We start from the raw sequence: 19,228 nt of genomic DNA, 5'->3' as shown, positions 1-19,228 counted from the left end.
TATGCCCTCTCTTTGGCATTTCCATTGGCTTTGACTTCTCTTGTTAGCTATAGTTGTGTCATTTGGCCTTTAGAATACCTCTTCCTCTTTGGGATGTATATATCTAGTGCCTTCCGAACTGTTTTCAAAAATTTCCAGCCATCGCTGCTCTGCGGTCACCCCTGCCAATGTTCTTTTCCAGATAACTATCACCAACTCCTCTTTCATGCTTCTGTAATTTCCTTTCCTTCACTGTAATACTGATACATCTGACTTTAGCTTTTCCTTCTCAATCGTCGGGGTGAATTCGATCATATTATGACCACTTTCCCCAAAGGGTTCTTTTAACCTAAGCTCTCTAATCAATTCTGGTTCATTGCACAATATCCAATTCAGAATAGCTGATCCTCTAGTGGGCTCAACCAGCAGCTACTCTAAAAAAACCATCTTGTAGGCACTTGAGAGTGTCCCCCTCCTGGAGTCCAGCACCGACCCAATTTTTCCCAATCTACCTGCATATTGAAATCCCTATGACTGTTGTAACATTGCCTTTTGACATGGATTCTCTATCTCCCATTATCATTTTCAGACTTCGCGGGTCTGTATACAACTCCTATCAGGGTCTTTTTACCCTTGCAGGTCTTTAGATAATCCAACAATGATTCAAGACCTTGTGATCCTATGTCACTTCTTTCTAATGATTTGATTTAATTTTTTTACCCATAAAGCAACACAGCCCCCTCTGACTTCCTGCCTCTCCTTTCAATACAATGTATATCCTTGGATATTAAGCTCCCAGCTACAACCTTCTTTCATCCATGAGTTATTGATGCCTACAGCAGCATTCCTGCCAATCTGCAACTGTGCTACAAGTTTATCTTCCTTATTCCATATGCTGTGTGCATTCAAATACAACACCTTCAGTCCTGTATTCACCCTTTTCGATTCTGTCTGCCTTTTACATTGCAACTCATCCAGTTGTCTGCAATTTTTCCCTATCAACAGCCTCTCCTCACTACACATTGCCTCTGTGTGTAAACTAGCTACCTCATCTTCAGCACTATTATCCGCCTTTCCTGCGATACTCCTTGCATTGAAATATAGGCAACTCAGGACTCTAGTCACACCATGCTCAACCTTTTGATTCCTAACTTTGTCTGAGGTCTTACCAACATCTGCCTCTACAACCTTTCCATTAACTGTTCTGGCACTCTTGTTCTCATCCCCTTGCAATTCTAGTTTAAACCCCACTGTGCAGTATTAACAAACCTTTCCACCAGGATATTGGTCCTCCTCCACTTCAGATGCAAACCATCCCATTTGTACAAGTCCCATCTTCCCTGGAAGAGGACCCAATGATCCAAAAATCTTATGCCTTCCCTCCTACACCAACTCCTTAGTCATGTATTAAACTGTGTAATATTCCTTTTTCTGGTCTCACTAGCTCATGGCATGGGTAGCAATCCTGAGATCACCACCCTGAATGTCCTGCCTTTTAACCTAGCATGTAACTCCCTGAATCCCTATGGAGAACTTTGTCTCTCGTCCTACTCATGTCAGTAGTAACTACGCATATCACAACTTCTGGCTGTTCAATCCTCCCGCTTAAGATTGCTGAGGACTCGATCTGAGATATCCCAGAACCTGGTCGCCGGGAGGCAACATACCATTCGGGATTCTTGTTGCCACCCACAGAACCTCCTGTCTGTTCCCCTAACTAATGAACCCCCTACCGTCACAGCTTGCCTCTTCTCCCCACTTCCCTTCTGAGTTGCAGAGCCAGACACCCGACCACTGTGACTTTCCTCTGTTAGGTCAACTCCCCCCCAACAGTATCCAAAATGATATACCTGTTGTTCAGGGGGATGGCCACAGGGGTACTCTGCACTTGGTCCTTAACTCCTTTCCCCTTCCTGACTGTTACCCACTCTCCTGTGTCCTGCACCTTGGGTGTAACTACCTCTCTACATGTCCTATCTATCACCCCCTCAGCCTCCTGAATGATCCAGAGTTCATCCAGTTCCAGCTCCAACTCCTTAAAACAGGATGTTAGAAACTGCAGCTGGATGCGCTTCTTGCAGTTGTAGGCATCAAGGACACTGGAGGTCTTCCTGCCTTCCCACGTCCCACAAGAGGAGCATTCCACTATCCTGCCTGACATCTCTACTGTCCTAACTGAGCAGATATAAACAAGGGAAGGAACAAAAAACGTAACCTTGAGCAACACACACAAAATGCTGGTGGAACGCAGCAGGCCAGGCAGCTTCTCTAGGAAGAAGCACAGTCGACATTTCGGGCCGAGACCCTTCGTCAGGATGTAACCTTGAGTTTTTTTTTCTTTGCTTTCTCTGACTGAAGTCTCTCTCTATGGAGGAGATCTACTCTTTGAAGAGTCGGCAGCCACAGTATAAGCTCTCTTTAGTGAGGGTACCTATCGCTATCTATATCAGATTGGGCTTCACATCGTGGTTTAAGTTTAGAATTTTGCAGTCAGCAAACCTGGCACTATCTTAAGCAGATTAGGACATCTGGGTTCTCTTGCCTGCTCCACCATTCTGTAAGATAACTGTTTATCATTCAGCCCTGTACCACTTTACTGCATTTCATCCCTTGAATCCTTGAATACCTATCCATTTTTGTCTTGAATACAGTCAGTGACTGAGCCCTCTTTGCCCTCTTGGTTGGAGAATTCCAAAGATTCAGCACTCTCTGGTTTAATAAATAGCTGTATCTCTCTCTCCTGAATGGCAAGCTCCTGATTTTAATCTGTCAGTCGTGCTTCTGGACTCTCTAATGAAGGGAGATGTTAATTTGTCATCTACTTTGTCAAGATCCGTAAGGATTTTGTGCTTCAGTATGACTATTCTTTATTCTAGAGAGCATAGACCTTGTCTGGTTAATCTTACTGCTCAGCAGATCAAACAACATCACTGTGGACATTATCAGAATTAATGGGCAATGATCTTTCAACAGATCCTCTTGTAAGTTAACTGCTATCAGCTAACTGGCCTGTTGAACATTTCCACTGTTCTCTAAAATAAGAGAAAATCTGCAGATGCTGGAAATCTGAGCAACACCCACAGACTAATGGATTCTCACAGCAACCTGGACTATTACTTGTCCCACCATGCTACTTGTGAAAACGCCATTCCTTTCTCTCAATTCCTCCATCTCTGACGCATCTGCTCTCAGGATGAGGCTTTTCATTCTAGAATGAAGAAGATGTCCTCCTTTGTCAATGAAAGTGGCTTCCCTTCCTCCACTATCAATGTTGTCTTCAACTGTATCTCTTCGATTTCACGCACGTCTGCTCTTACCCCTTCCTCCCGCCAAGCTACCACCCCACTAGCCTCCACAACCAACATATAATTCTCCAAAACTTCCTCCACCTCCAACTTGATCCCACCACCAAACACATGCCTCCACCCCCCTTTACCATTTCCTATCCCCTTGTCCCTCTCTCATGGTACCTCTTTGCCCACCCATCACCTCCCTCTGGTGCTCCTCTCCCCCCCCCCCCCCACCTTTCTTCTTTCTTCCATGGCCTTCTGTCTCTTTCACCAATCAAATTCCTAGCTCTTTGCTTCATCCCTCCCCTCCAAGTTTCCCTATTACCTGGTATTTCTCTTTTCCCTCCTCCCAGCTTTCAAATCTACTTCTCAGCTTGTTCTCAGCCAGTCCTGCTGAATGGTTTCAGCCCAAAACCTCGACTGTACTTTTTTCTATAGATGCTGCCTGGCCTGCTGAGTTCCTCCACCATTTTCTATTCCAGTTTCCCAGTTCTCCTATAATTTGCTTTCTCACTTGACTGCATATGATGAGTTAATAGTTCAAACAAAGTGTGTACATTCACATTATTGGGGAAGTCAAAGCCCGTCCACTTAACCTGGGTGTAAGGTTGGATCGAGCAGATTTGGTGAAATCGAGAATGGCTTTGGCCTGGGCAGCCAAAGTGTGTTGTGGTGCCAGGGTTGGGTCGTAAAGTGAAGCACTGCCCAGTGATTTGACAATTTAAATGCTGGTCCAGGTAGAGTGCAAACCCAAGTGTCAGGATTGGAGGTAATGGCTGGGCTGATTTTGGTTGCTCTCTTGCGAATATTCGTTCTTTGTCCGTGGTGCCGAGGCTGCAAACTGATCTGGCAGCTGTGCATTTTGCCCCGCCGTTTGTTGTTTTGAATTGGGCTGGAGGCTTGGGCCTACTCCGGCTCTCCGGGAACAAATTTGGGGCTCAGTCTGATTTGGAATGCTGTTGGCTTGTTTCCATCATTTGCATGATTTGTGTTTTTTCTCTCTCTCTTTCTCAGCACAGTGGATTTTGGTCTTTTCTTTCTTTTAAAATTGGGTTATTTGAGTTTCTTGCTTTGTGGCTGCCCGTAAGCAGATAAAATTCATGGTGTATAATTTATACATTCTTTGACAATAAATGCTTTGAGAAATATACAAGATTAGAAATAAATCAAAACAAGACCTCAATAAGATGATCATCAGGCCCACATGTACACGCACAGAGAAAGGAGTGGGGACCGCTTATGTCTGACAATGAAAGAGCAGGACCTCTGCCTCCATCAGATCGAAGCTTCATTAAAGTACCATTTCTTTGTCCCCTATGCCCACAATTCATACAGGATGCTATTTTATAATTATCACCTGTGGAATGCACACTCACAGTTGCTAGGTGATTGTTAAATCTAAGGAAGCTCATTTAAAGGGCATAGAAGTGTACAAGAATTGTCTTTTTAACCCATATGTTGAGTGCACGTACATGTCAAAGTTCAAAGTAAATTTATTATCGAAGTACAGTTGTGTCACCATATAGAACTCTGAAATTCTTTTTCTAGTGGTTAATCACAGTAAATACAAGAAAAACAACAGAATCAGTTGAAGAATGGATCCAACAGGATGGACATCAACCAGTGTGCATAGAAAAAGCAACAAACTGCAAATACAAAAGGCAAGATAAAAAAAAGAAAAACAAATAATAACAATACAGGATATACAAGCAAGAAAGACATATTTAATAGACACAGCCTTTGCAAAACACATATAACATAAAGAGATCAATAGGTGAAAACCACCAGAAACCTACTGAATTAAAAGAGGAAATTGAAAGACTTTGAATCATGAACAAGGTATACATTGTCCTGATAATAATATTTGCTACTGATATCATCCCAAAGGCACTACACAGCAGCACTGAACAATTAGGTTGAGACAGTTATACCTATGTAAATCTTCAGAAAGCCACAATACTAAACACCACTAGATTAGTCCGAAAGTTCCTAGCAATTGACAAATGAACGTGCTTGGCTATGCCCATACCTCAGGTTTTACCAGTTTGAGATGAGAAAAAAAAAGCAATAACTATCGAGAACATGAGATGAAGATACCTTGAAAATGAGTCCATAGGTTATGGGAACAGTTAAGTGATGGGGTGAGTGAAGTTGAGTAAGGTCATGCCCTCTGGTTCAAGAGCCTGATGGCTGAGCGGTAATAACTGTTCTTGTACCTGGTGGTGTGGGTCCCAAGTCTTTTGTGCCTTCTTCTTGATGGCAGCAATGCAAGGAGAGTATAGCCTGCATGGTGACGTCTTTAATGATGGATGCTGCTTTCCTGAGGCAGCATACTATGCAGATGTGCTCAATGGTGGTGGGGGGGGGGGGGGTGGGGTTACTCTTGATGGAGTGGTCTTATCCACTGCTTTGTGTAGGCTTTTCCATGCAAGGGTATGTGTGTTTCCACACTAGGAGGTGATGAAACCAGTCAATATACTCTTCATCATTCACCTATAGAAGATTTTCAAAGTTTGAATGACATGCCAAATCTTAGCATATTTCTAAGGAAGTAGAAGCACTGCCGTGCCATGATTTTCAAGAAGCTTAAGTCGTGGGTGTTGTTTTGTCACTCACTGCTCGCTTCCGGCAATGGCTTTTGCTTTGTGAATTCTCCAAACTGATCACACCACTAGAAGGTCAAGGCTCAGAGTTCAATGGATGTTTCTGCCTCATGGTTATTTTGACATGCACTGACAGATGGGATGCACAAGGCTTATTTTGGCAATAGATTGAAGGCTCACAATTCCCAATGGCTACAACAAAGAGTAGGTAAAGTTAAAGTCAATTTATTATCAAAATACGTATATGTCATCATATACTACTCTGAGAATGATCTTTTCCTGCGCATTTACAGGAAAATAAATACAACAGAATTTATGAAAAGCTATACATAAACAAAGACTGACAACCAACCAATGTGCAAAAGAAGACAAATTGTATAAAAAATAACTAAATAAGTAATACTGAGAACATGACTGGTAGGTCCATAGGCTGTGCAGACAGTTCAGTATTCAGATAAGCTAAGTTATCCATGTTAGTTCAGGAGTCTGATGTTTGTAGAGTAGTAAGTGTTCCTGAGCTTGCTAGTGCATAATAACATAAGAAATAGGAGCAGGACTAGGCCATCTGGCCCATTGAGCCTGCTTCGTCATTCAATAAGATCATGGCTGATCTGGCCACGGATTCATCGCCTCCTACCTGACTTTTCCCAATAACCTATAATTTCCCCTAGTGTGCAAAAATCTATACAACCTTGTCTTAAATACATCGACTGAGGTAGCCTCCACTTAGTGTGGGATCTAAGGTTCCTGTATTTCTTTCCCAATAGTGGTAGCGAGAAAAGCAGTGGGCTGGAAGGTGGGTTGCCCTTGATCATGGATGCTGCTTTCCTGTGGCAGGGCTCCTTGTAAATGTGCTCTATGGTGGGGTAGGTTTTGCCTGTGAAGGACTGGGCTGTACCTACCCACTTTTTTCAACTGTTTTCATTATTAGGCATGATAATGTCAAGACCTGTTTGAGCACAGACAGGACCTTGGAAGTACCTCACTTGCAATATACTGTCAGTGATTTTGATCAGAAAGTGAGGAATTGCAGGGTGTAGATGGAACAACCAGTTTAGCCCTTGACTGAAGTGCCACCCCATTTCAGAAAGGAATTGCATACTATGCCCTAGTATTCATGGCAATAGCATTTGAGAAGCAGAAAGAATTAAGTTCATGTTCATTATTCAATTCAAGGCCAGATCCCACTTCAGTAGAGAATAAAATTATGCATGAGATAGCAGTGGGGAAAAGTTGCACTACCTTTATATTTAACCTAAGGATGCTCCCCAACACTCATTCTCCTTCTATTGTCTATCTTCGATCACCAAGAATTCAAGTCCCCAGGTAAGACATTCTTGGCTCCATCTGAATTGACCTGGTACACTCATTGTCAGTTGAAGGTCTACAACTGCACATGTTGCAGTTCTGAGGAAGACATACACTTATGGTAGACGAACGTTCTGTTGTCTTCTCACAAGTGATATCTTCACACCCCACGAATGTCCAACAGACGTTCCTGTACACTTGTTTAATGGTGGTAGTGAGGTAGATTCCTCAAGTCTACACTTGGAGCTGCAACTAAATGGTGAAAATAACCACGTGCAGAGAGCAAAGGGTGCCGTTACTTTACCCTGTTCATGCAGTAATCCTGGTGGAAAAAGTCTTATCAAAAAAGGAAAGAAGATAAAAAGAAAACAGATTTGCTTTATTTGTCATATGTACTTTGAAACATTGTTTTGCGTCAGTCCTAGGACTGTGCTGAGGCAGCCTATCAAGTATCACAACAGTTCTGACGCCATCGTAGCATGCCCATAACTCACCTATCCAACACCAGCTGTATGTCTTTGGAGTGTGGGAGGAAACTGGAGCACCTGGAGCAAAACCACACAATCATTGGAAGAATGCTCAAACTCCTTACAGACAATGGCTGGAATCGAGCTCTGTATGGTAATTGCTGGTGGTATATAACAGTTACACTACCTGTCAGAGCTCTGTCAGAGACTGGAAACCCGTGAGCCCAAAATGCACTGTCTTTATGTTTAACCCAAGGATGCTCATAATGGAAGCACAAAATCTGCCTTATAAGTGTTAAGGCAAAGAATGTCAACACAGGAAATTTTCTACTTAATGGAATATCTTGAAAACTGATTTCCTCTCACCAAGAGGCTCGCGTTTGTTGAATTCAAATGAGGCAACTGACTTTCTGGAGTAGTTAGTTTGGTTCAAGGTTTCTGCACACTCCAGATAACAACGACAAAATGTTCAAATTATTTGCAACACAGCCCATTTATTCATTCAGAAATTCAGTCTAAATAAACACAACATGAGATAAGAAAGCAATGTTTTGTACAAAAATGATTATATTTTTAAAAGGCTCGCTGCTGTCCTGAAATTCAAAGATAAGTGATTATCTTCTGTATGAAAATGATACTTTGATTAGAAATCATGTATAATGTGTAAATGAGGTGGGTTCTGGTGCATAATAATTAAACTTCTCAATCTCCTGATCAGGTCCAAATAATCCTTTGTTTCCATGGTACTACCCCTCCAGTCTATAACATTTACTATCAGTTCACAAAATATAAATTAATAGATTTAATTGCAATTCCTCCTTTTCCCCAATAGCTTTTACCTATTTAGCATCATAGAATCAATGAGCCATATCGCTTGGATACAAGCACGGGTCCACAATGGTAGCAATGCAGAGGAATTTCAGGTGAATTCATCAGATGAATGTTTTTAACCAAAGGCCCTGCTTTCTGCAAAAGCTTGAATTTCTGTGGAAAACTTTCAACACGAGGTGTTGCAGCATTGCTCAACAGAGCTGCACTCACAAATGCTGGAGGATCTCTGCAAGTCGAGCAACACCTGTGGAGGGAAATAAACAGTGGACATTTTGGGCCGAGAGCCATCGTTGGGTCTGGTGTAAGGGAAGGGAGGTGAAGCCAGAATAAGAAGATGGGGGTGGAGAAGAAGTTCAAGCTGGCAAGTGAACCCAGATTGGGGGGGGCGGCGGGGGGGGGGGGGGGGGAGAGGGAATGAAATAAGAAGCTGAGAGGTGAAAGGTGGAAGAGGTAAAGAGCTGAAGAAGCAATCTGAAAGGACAGGATAGTGGATCATGGAAAAGAAGGAAGAAAGAGGGACACCAGAGAGAAGTGATGGGCAGGCAAAGATAAGAAAATCAGAATGAAGAATGGAAAAAGCTAGAAGCGGAAGGGGGAGAAATTATCAAAATTCAGTGAATTTTATGTTCATGCAATCAGGTTTGAGGGAACCAAAATTTATTCCTTGGTAATTAAACCAAAGTAGGTAAAGTAGCCAAACACAAGTTCTTTTGAACCTTTGGTAAGACATATCTGCCAAAACCTATTGTTGTTCATTCTCACCTTGTGTTAAAGCACAAATGATGCTAGTTTCTAGGACTATGTTAAAGTGTGCAAACACTCATATAGGATTTGCAAAAGGTAAACTGACACATAGATATCTAGATCGGATTAGTCCTTGGATCAGTAAGGCTAAATGGGCATTATGATAGCATGTGCATATTTCTCCACTTCTGAATTCATCTGTAAAAGGCATACAGTACTGTGTCATTAGAGCTTCCTTAGTTTTACAAATTATTTTCTCACTGAAGCCCTTTCTATATCAAGTTAGTCTCACAGCTCTACTGCCCTACCCCACACTATGTTACCCTTCATGCTTTGCATAGAAGTGCCAAGGAAATATTCCCAACTGGCAGCCTCCTAACCTGCCTAACAAGACCAGTGTTTTAGGAGATTCCAGAACTGAAAACTAAGCAAGCACAAACTGGCAGTGTCAAGATACTAGTGCAGCAACACATTGGGCAGGAAAATCTTTGGAACAGCTAACCATTGTACAGGAACTACTCAAGCAAAATAGCACAGAAGTACTGGTGACATGTCCACAACATTTTCTGGCCAACAGAGTGCATCTACAGTCAGTGGCCACTTTATTGGATACACCTGTACATCTGCTTATTAATGCAAATTTCTAATTAGACAATCATGCGGCAACTCAATGCATAAAAGCATGCAGACATTGCCAAGAGGTTCAGTTGCTGTTCAGACCAAACATAAGAATGGGGGATAAATGTGATCTAAGTTACTTTGATCACAGAATGATTATTAATGCCAGACGGGCTGGTTTGAGTATCTCAGAAACAGCTGATCTCCTGGGATTTTCATGCACAGCAGTGTCTAGAGTTTGCAGAGAATGGTATGAAAAATAAAAATAAAAAATCCAGTGAGTGGCAGTTCTGTGGGTGAAAGTGCCTTGTTAATGAAAGAGGTCAGAGGAGAATGGCCAAATTGGATCAAGCTGGCAGGAAGGTAACAGTAACTCAAATAACTACAGGTGTGTAGCTTCTCTTCTTCTTTGGCTGTCCATCGATTTCAATGTTGACGTTTATGGGCCGCAAGACCGGCATTGGATCGTCACTGTCTCCCACATCGGTCGCATTTGTGATTTGACTGGTCTAGCACCGAGTGTCTGCGTTCATGACCTGCTTCATATTTCTTCTGCCTTTTCTCCTCGGTAGCTGGGATTGACTTCTTGACAATGCAGCGCCAATTTCTTCTGTCCAAAGCATCTTTCTCCCAGGTGTTGACATTCATGTCAGTGTTCTTCATATGGTGCTTGAGCACGTCTTTGTAGCGCAGCTTCTGACCACCATGCTTCTGTATAGCAGAGCATCTTTGAATGCACAACACATCAAACCTTGACGTGCATGGGCTGCATCAGCAGAGGACCACACCTGTTTTCACTCTTGTCTCTAATAAAGTGGCCACTGAGTATAAATCTGGAGATCATTGTTTCCTCTCGATCAATTCTTTGGAGAAAACTGAGTGAACCAAAACTCTGTTTCTCTCTCCACAGATACTGCTTAACATTTTATCTCAGATTTCTATTATATTACCAATAGTTTATTTACTGTTAGTGTCTCTTGGTCAAAGGAAGGATAAGTTAATCTCCAGTTCAGGGTGCAATGAATTTATGTTAACATCAATGAAATCAAGATCCTAAGTCAGAAACAAGTTTCCTTTCTAGTGGTAAAATGCCAGATTTCTTCACAAAGCAGCTGAGATTTCAAAACCAGATTGAACATATTTAGAGCGTTGTACACGTTTCGGTAAGTGACACTATCACACTGAATAATTACACATCAGAGTGCTACTTCAGATGCCACATGTCAGTTGCTTGACATGCAAGCTCACACACGTGCACATGGATGTTTTATGCTAGGTTTCAGGTAAGTGGGACTTGGAGGATCAACTCATGGAGTATTGCGCACCAACAACAAAGAAATGGGTAGAAATTCTGAGAGGTTCTGCCAATGATAGTTAGTTAAGAATGGCAGCAACAGGAAATCAGGTTTGAGTGCTTGAAAGCATTAAAATGTTTGTTCAGTGCTAGAGGATAGTTTGGGGTGGATTGGTACGAGGCATGAATAAATTAACAAAGCCCCAGTGCAACACTTACAATCCCAGAAGAGGTGCAGCAGATCACATAAAAGTCTCAACAACTTTAATGCAATGTGATAGTAGCAAGCGCAATGTCTGATCACTTAACTCCAATTATGATCTCACAAATGTTCTACCGGTAGTAACTTATTCAACAACCTATAATAATCTGGTCAGGAACTACAATTCTTCATTAAAGCTTAATTGTTATAAAGTTCAGAAGTTTAAAGTTCGAAGTAAAATTATTATCAATATATACAGTATGTATGTCACCATATACCACCCTGAGATTCATTTTCTTGCGGGCATATTCAATAAATCGATAATAGAATAATAAGCACAATAGGATCAATGAAACTGTCAGGGTCTGATCTGGTCAGTAATCAGTGTTCCGGGTCTTGATCCGGTCCGAGTGCTCCGGATTCCGGGTCTTGCAGCTGTCCCTCCTGGCCCCTTTGAGCCTGTTAAGATCATCCTGGATCAAGGAGGCAAACCTGTGGCCAATTCGGCTGCAGGTGTTTATAAGGGGCCGTGGGACGGAGACCGGGCGGGTGGTTGTTTTGTTCTGCATCTGTCTGAAGCTGGTTTAACCTGCTCTGTACCTGGACTGTCGGCTCTGAATCCTGTCTGTATCCTGTTCTACCCTGCTTGGAATCCTGTTCTACCCTGGTTGCTGCCCTGCTTGGAATCCTGCTCTGCCCTGGTTGCTGGCCTGTTCTGTATATGCTCTATCCAGTTGGTCTTGTTCCCCTGCTTCTCTCCTGTGTGCTGGTCCCGCTGTTCCGCCTTATTCTCCTTGCTTGTGCTGCCATGCTGTTGGTTGCCTTTCCCAATTTACCAATGTACCTGGTGGATCACTGTAGTTCTGCTGCTTACCCTGGACCCAGCTTCCTACTCGTTGCCTCCATCGGGCGGATCCAGCCAGACTGCCGCTGCCCGGTGGGGGTTCTGCCCCTTCCACCTATTGCTCCCTAAGGGTTGTGCCCCGCACCTGCCCCAGGCCTCTGTGTTTTCCGCCTGGGAGGCGGCCCTGCCCGGGATCCCTGCGGCCCACCATGAGGATCTGGCCTGCCTGCCTGCCTGCCCCGAACTGTGGGATCTGCCTGCCTGCCTGCCCCGAACCGTGGGATCTGCCTGCCTGCCTGCCCCGAACCGTGGGATCTACCTGCCTGCCTGCCCCGAACCGTGGGATCTGCCTGCCTGCCTGCCTGCCCCGAACCGTGGGATCTACCTGCCTGCCTGCTTCGTCTGAACTCTTGGATCCAGCCCCACCTGCATTAACCCTTAAATGCCATGGCATCCCCATCCTGTCCTCCCCCTAGTACTTCAGTTTGTGATACAAACGTTCTGCGTTTGGGTCCATCCGGCCCCCGTTCCTGACAGAAACACAGCACCAACTTGGGCAAAAGACAAAAAATTGTGCAAAAACAAAAAGAAAGAGCTAATGGTGATGTTGATGATGATAATAACAATAAAAATAAATAAGTAAGCAATAAATACTGAGCATTTGAGATGAAGAGTCCTAGAAAGTGAGTCCATTGGTTGTGAAAACACCTCAATGATAGATAGATAGATAGATAGATAGATACTTTATTCATCCCCATGGGGAAATTCAACATTTTTTCCAATGTCCCATACACTTGTTGTAGCAAAAACTCATTACATACAATACTTAACTCAGTAATAATATGAGGTAATTGAAGTTATCCCCTGACAGATGATGGGTAATAACAGTTCCTGAAAGTGGTGGTGTGTATCCTGAGGCTCCTGTACCTTCTTACTGCTGGCATCTGCGAGAAGAGAGCATGTACTTAGTGGTGGAGGTCCCTGATGAGGTGACAACATTTCATGTAGATGTGCTCAGTGGTGAGATGGACTGGGCCATTATCCACTGCTGTTTATAGGAATTTCCATTGGGGAGGGTTTAAACTAGGTTGGCAGGGGGGTGGGAACCGAAGTGAAGAAGCAGAGGATGGGGTGTCTGGCACACAAGTAGTGACAGGTTGTAGGAAGTTTGAGGAAGGATAGGCAGATGATAGATCAAAGAAGCACTCAACTAGATGGTTTGAACTGGGTTTATTTTAATGCAAGGAGTATTATAAACAAGGCGGATTAACTTAGAGCATGGATCAATATGTGGATCTATGATGTTGTCACCATTTCAGAGACTTGGATGTTCAGAGGTAGGAATGGCTGCTGAGTGTGCCGGGCTTTAAATGTTTCAACATGGGCGGGGAGGGAGGCAAAAGAGTCGGGGAAGCGGCATTGCTAATCAGGGGTAATGTCACAGCTGCAGAAGAGGAGGAAGTCACGGAGGGACTGTCCACTGAGTCATTGCGTGTGGAAGTCAGAAACAAGAAGGGAGCAATAACTCTATTGGGTGTTCTTTTATGATCAAAAGTAACAGAAATGTCAAGGGGCAGGTAGGGAGGCAGATTCTGGAATGGTGCAATAATAATAGGGTTGTTGTGATGAGTGATGTTAATTTTCCTAATATTGACTGGCATATCCTTACAGCAAGGGGTTTAGCTGGGGTGAAGTTTGTTAGGTGTGTTCAGGAAAGTTTCCTGATGTAATATGTAGATAAGCCAACTAGAGAAGAGGCTGTACTTGATTTGGTATTGGGAAATTAATCTGGTCAGGTGCCAGATCTCTCAGCAGGAGAGCATTTTGGAAGTAGAGATCACAACTCTATCTCCTTTACCATGGTGCTGGACAGGGATAGGAGCAGACAATTTGGGAAAGCATTTAATTGGGGTAGGGGGAAATATGATGCTATTAGGCTGGAACTTGGGTACATAAATTGGGAGCAGATGTTCTCAGGGAAATGCACAGCAGAAATATGGCGAATGTTCAGGGGACTTTTGCATAATGTTCTGAATAGGCATTGAGGCATGGAAAGGATGGTAGGGTAAAAGGACCATGGTGTACAAAGGATGTAGAAAATCTAGTTAAGAAGAAAATAAGTTTATGAAAGGTTCAAAAAACTAGGTAATGTTAGAGCTCTAGAAAATTATAAGTGTGTCAGAAAGGAACTCAAGAATGAAATTAGGATAGCTAGAAGGGGCCATGAGAAGGCCTTGGCGAGCAGGATTAAGGAAAACCCCAAGGCATTCTGCAAGTATGAGAAGAGCAAGAGGAATAGCACCAATCAGGAGTGAGAGTGGAAATGTGTGCATAGAGCCAGAGGAGGTGCAGAGGTACTTAATGAATACTTTGCTTCCGTATTCACTAGTGAAAAGGACCTTGGGAATTGTTGAGATGACTTACAGCAGACTGAAACACATGTGCGTATAGACATTAAGAAGGAGGATGTGCTAGAGCTTTTGAAAGGTATTAAGTTAGATAGTTCGCTGGGACCAGATGAGATATGCCCCAGGCTACTGTGGGAAGCAAGGGTTGCTGAGGCCAGATTGCTGAGCCTCTGGTGGAGATCTTTGCAACATCAATAGGAACAGGAGAAGTACCAGAGGATTAGAAGTTTGCAAACATTGTTCCCTTTTTCAAGAAAGGGAGCAGAGATAACCCAGAAAATTTTAGACCAGTGAGTCTTACTTCAATGGTGGGCAAGTTGGTGGAGAAGGTTCTAAGAGGTAGGATTTATGAGCATTTGGAGAGACATAATATGATTAGGGATAGTCAGCAAGGTTTTGTTAAGGGCAGATCATGCCTTATGAACATGATTAGATTCTTTGAGGATATAACAAAACACATTGATGAAAGTAGAGCAGTGGATGTAGTGTATATGGATTTCAGTAAAGCATTCGATAAGTTTCCCATGCGAGGCTCATTCAGAAAGTAATGAGGCATGGAGTCCAAGGAGACATTGCTTTGTGGATCCAGAGTTGGCTTATCCACAGAAGGCAAAGGCTGGTTGTAGATGGTTCATATTCTACATGGAGAACGGTGACCAGTGGTGTTCCATAGGTATCTGTTATGGGACCCCCACCTCTTTGTGAATTTTATAAATGACCTGGATGAGAAAGTAGAAGGGCGTGTTAGTAAGTTTGCTGCTGACACAAAAGTTGGGGGTGTTGTGGATAGTCTGGAGGGTTGTCAGAGGTTACAGAGCAACATTGATAGGATGCAGAACTGGGCTGAAAAGTGGCAGGTGGAGTTCAACCCAGATAAGTATGAAGTGGTTCATTTTGGTAGGTCAACTTTGAAGACAGAATATAATATTAATGGTAAGCCTCTTCACTGTGTGGAGGATCAGTGAGATCTTGGGGTCCATGTCCACAGGTTACTCAAAGCTGCTGACAGTGTTGTTAAGAAGATGTAAGGTGTGTTGGTTTCATCAACCATAGGACTGAGTTCAAGAGCCTTGAGGAAATATTACAGCTATTAAAGACCTTAGTTAGACCCCACTTGGAGTACTGTGTTCAGTTCTGGTCACCTCACTACAGGAAGGATGTGGATACTATAGAGAGAGTGCAAAGGAGATTCACAAGGATGTTGCCTGGACTGGAGAGCATACTTTATGAGAATAGATTTAGTGAACTTGACCTTTTCTGTTTGGAGTGACAGAGGATGAGAGATGACCTGATAGAGGTGTATAAGCTGATGAGAGTCATTGATTGTGTGGATAGTCAGAGGCTTTTTCCCAGGGCTGAACTGGCTAACACGTGGGGGCATAGTTTTAAGGTGCTTGGAAGTAGGTATAAGGGGGATGTCAGAGGTAAGTTTTTCACACAGAGTGGTGGGTGTGTGGAATGCACTGCCAGTGAAGGTGGTAGAAGTGGACATAAAAGGGTATTTTAAGAGCCTCTTAGATAGGTACATGGAGCTTAAAAAAATAGAGGCTATATGGTAGGGAAATTCTAGGCAGTTTCTACAGTCGGTTACATGGTCGGCACAACATTGTGGGCCGAAGGGCCTGTAATATGCTCTAGATTTCTATGTGTAACCCCCTGGGTCGCCTCAGGCTCGCTCAGCTCGTTCTCGTCTAGGGGGAGCAGCCTTCGGCCCCACCAAACTGGTTAATCAGCTGGTGTGGATGCTGTGTGATGTCCCCGCCTCGCCCAGAAACAGACAGTACACCATATGCGATTAAATGAGTACAATTTATAAAGGTTACTATAACTGATTAATAACGATACAGTATATATGAAGGAAAAAAAATAAACAAAAGGCGCCAAACTTGTCAAAGTCCAAACCACTTCGTGCACAACCGTTGGAGCTCAATTACTGAAGTCTTCTGGCCACCATTCGATCCCCTCCTAACTCCTCGACTCGCAGCTCAGGACCATCCGAAGTGGTCAACCAAGCACATCTAGCTTCATCTCCTCTCCTCGGGGTACCTCCTGGCCTTGGACCCCTGCTTGGGGTCCGTTCCTCGCCCAGTTTACAGCATCGCGTCCTCTCTCTCTCAACCCCTCTCGCCGATCTCCCCAAAAGCCCGCCAACAATAGCTTACAGACTCAGAAGAAAGAACAACATTAATCCCAATTGGTTTACAAAGGAATACAATTCTCGTTATCAGTAAATTTTAACCCAAACAAGCTTCCAGTACTCTCTCGCAACAAAGAAGTATTCCTACTTTTAACAAAACAAAGAAGCCATTTTGATTACATACACAGTAACAAAGGAAAAGAAGAAACCCCCTTTACATATGTTTCTATGTAGGAGATCTGCTGTTTCCATACTAGGCTATGATGCAGCCAGTCAATATACTCTCCACTACACATCTATAGAAGTTTGTCAATGTTTTGAATGTCATGCCAAATCTTCATAAACTCCTAAGGAAGTAGAGGTGCTGCCATGGTTTCTTTGCCATTGTACTTAAATGCTGTGGCCAGGACAGATACTCCAAAATAATATCACTGAGGAATTTGAAATTGGTGACCCTCTCCACCACTGATTCATGCATGAGGACTGGCTCATGAACCTCGGGTTTCCTCCTACTGGAGTCAAAATTCAACTCCTTGGTCTTACTGACATTGAGTAAAAGGTTGTTGTTATGGCGCCATCAGCCAGATTTCCAACCTCCTGCCTATATGCTCTATAAAACAGTGGGTAGATATTTTCTTTGTTAAAGTTGAACCTATACACCTGGCGTAAGCTCTTCGGCACTTTTAAAAACAATGGGAGGGGAGAATTTTGAGACAACAATAGTTCAGCACACAGGCAGTGATAGCTGTCAAAGGTGAATTTCCAGCTGACATCCTTCTACTCTCAACTTGAGATGTTTATAGGACAAATAGAAATGGTGGACAATATATAATGTCAAAATGACTTTTGTGGATGCGTCTTTCATTTTAAGAAAACATGAGCTTCTTTGAGCGTTCCTCAAAAATAGTAGCAAGAAATTTGTAAAATATAAGAAAGAGTGATTTATTTGCATAATCATTACAAAATGACACAAGGCATCTAAGCAGATAGGTTGTATCCTTTCCCAGAAGTCCTCTTTCTACATACAATGAGAGGGTATTAACTAGAACATGAATAGCAGTAAACAGTAAGAAGTATATACTTACACTAAGACTATAATGGTAGAGCAGATGAAATTTTAAAAGTACAGATGATTATGATGCATATCTCATGTATGGTCCAGCAATATGTTCATGATAAAATATGTAAACCGTTTGGTATGGCAACTCAGTAGAGCACAAGGTTTCGTCTGAACACTTGTCATTGAGATGTTTTATTACATAGTAACTTACACATACTGTAAATATTAGAGAGCTTTGCAGTGAATTTAATGCACAGAAACAAGAAATTTGACTTGATAGGTCTATGCCGTTATTTATAAAATAAAGCCTTGTATTTCCTATAGTGTCCTTCATGACCTCAGGACATCCCAAAATACATTATAGCAAATGAAATGTGTATAAAGTGCAGTCATTGCTGTAATATCGGAGACATAGTGACAATATGTGCACAGGAAACTTCTTTAAAACCAGTCTGATAATAATCATATAATCCATTGTAAAATCATTATTTGGTGGATAAAATTTGGTCTAAGACAAAACGAATAACTTGCCTGCTCATTTTCAATTAGAAAGATGAAATTTTTTAAAAAAACCTCTTATAATAAAGAATAAATTGACTTCTATATTATTATTTCTTTCAAAATGCAACATCTCCTCTGAATCAAACTTGCTTCTATTTTTGTTCAAGGTTCTGGTCCGGCATTTGAACTACAGACTCATGACTGTACAGAATCAGAGCTGATACAGAAAAATCTTCATGTACATATACACTGCCAGCAATTCATTTCTCTTTCATGCATTTGTTTTCCTTTCTGGTGAAACATCTTTCACCCTGAACTTTTCTTATGACAAGTATTTCCATGTTCCAACCACTCTATCTGATTAAAATTGTTTTCTTCTGAATTACCTGTTAGCTTCATTATTGGTCATTTTCTATTTACAGTCACTGGTTCTGATCTCCTTGGGAAGTAACATTCCCTCTGATATTATTTTACAGCTACATGGAGCAACTATTGCTGTAAGCAAGACATTTTTACATTGTCTGAAAATTACATGGCACTTTAAGTGTTTTTGTTTTGTAATATGCATATTACGGCATTGGAGTCCAGCAGGCAATTGGTTCAATACCCATGAGTTACTGACTACCATTCTGTGTTTATTGTCACAATTTTCTAACAACGTTGTATCTTGAAGCACTGACAATATAATACATAGAAGCACTAAAATGTTTCAAAGTGAAGGTTGTGGTTCATCTATTATTTAGAATATTTATGGATTATATTCATTAACATGTGATTACAAAGTATTTCACAATTATATTAATATGGATTTCAACATTATATTAGCATAATTTCAAAATTATATTAACTTTCTATAAAAGAAAATTCCAGCTGCACAGCAACAAGGCTATGTGCGCGGGAGCATTGCAGTTACTGCGTGACCACGCAACCATGCAGCCTAGA

Source organism: Hemitrygon akajei, chromosome 20, assembly GCF_048418815.1.
Source record: "Hemitrygon akajei chromosome 20, sHemAka1.3, whole genome shotgun sequence".
Classification (NCBI taxonomy): domain Eukaryota; kingdom Metazoa; phylum Chordata; class Chondrichthyes; order Myliobatiformes; family Dasyatidae; genus Hemitrygon; species Hemitrygon akajei.
Note: the sequence above shows the minus strand (reverse complement) of the source record.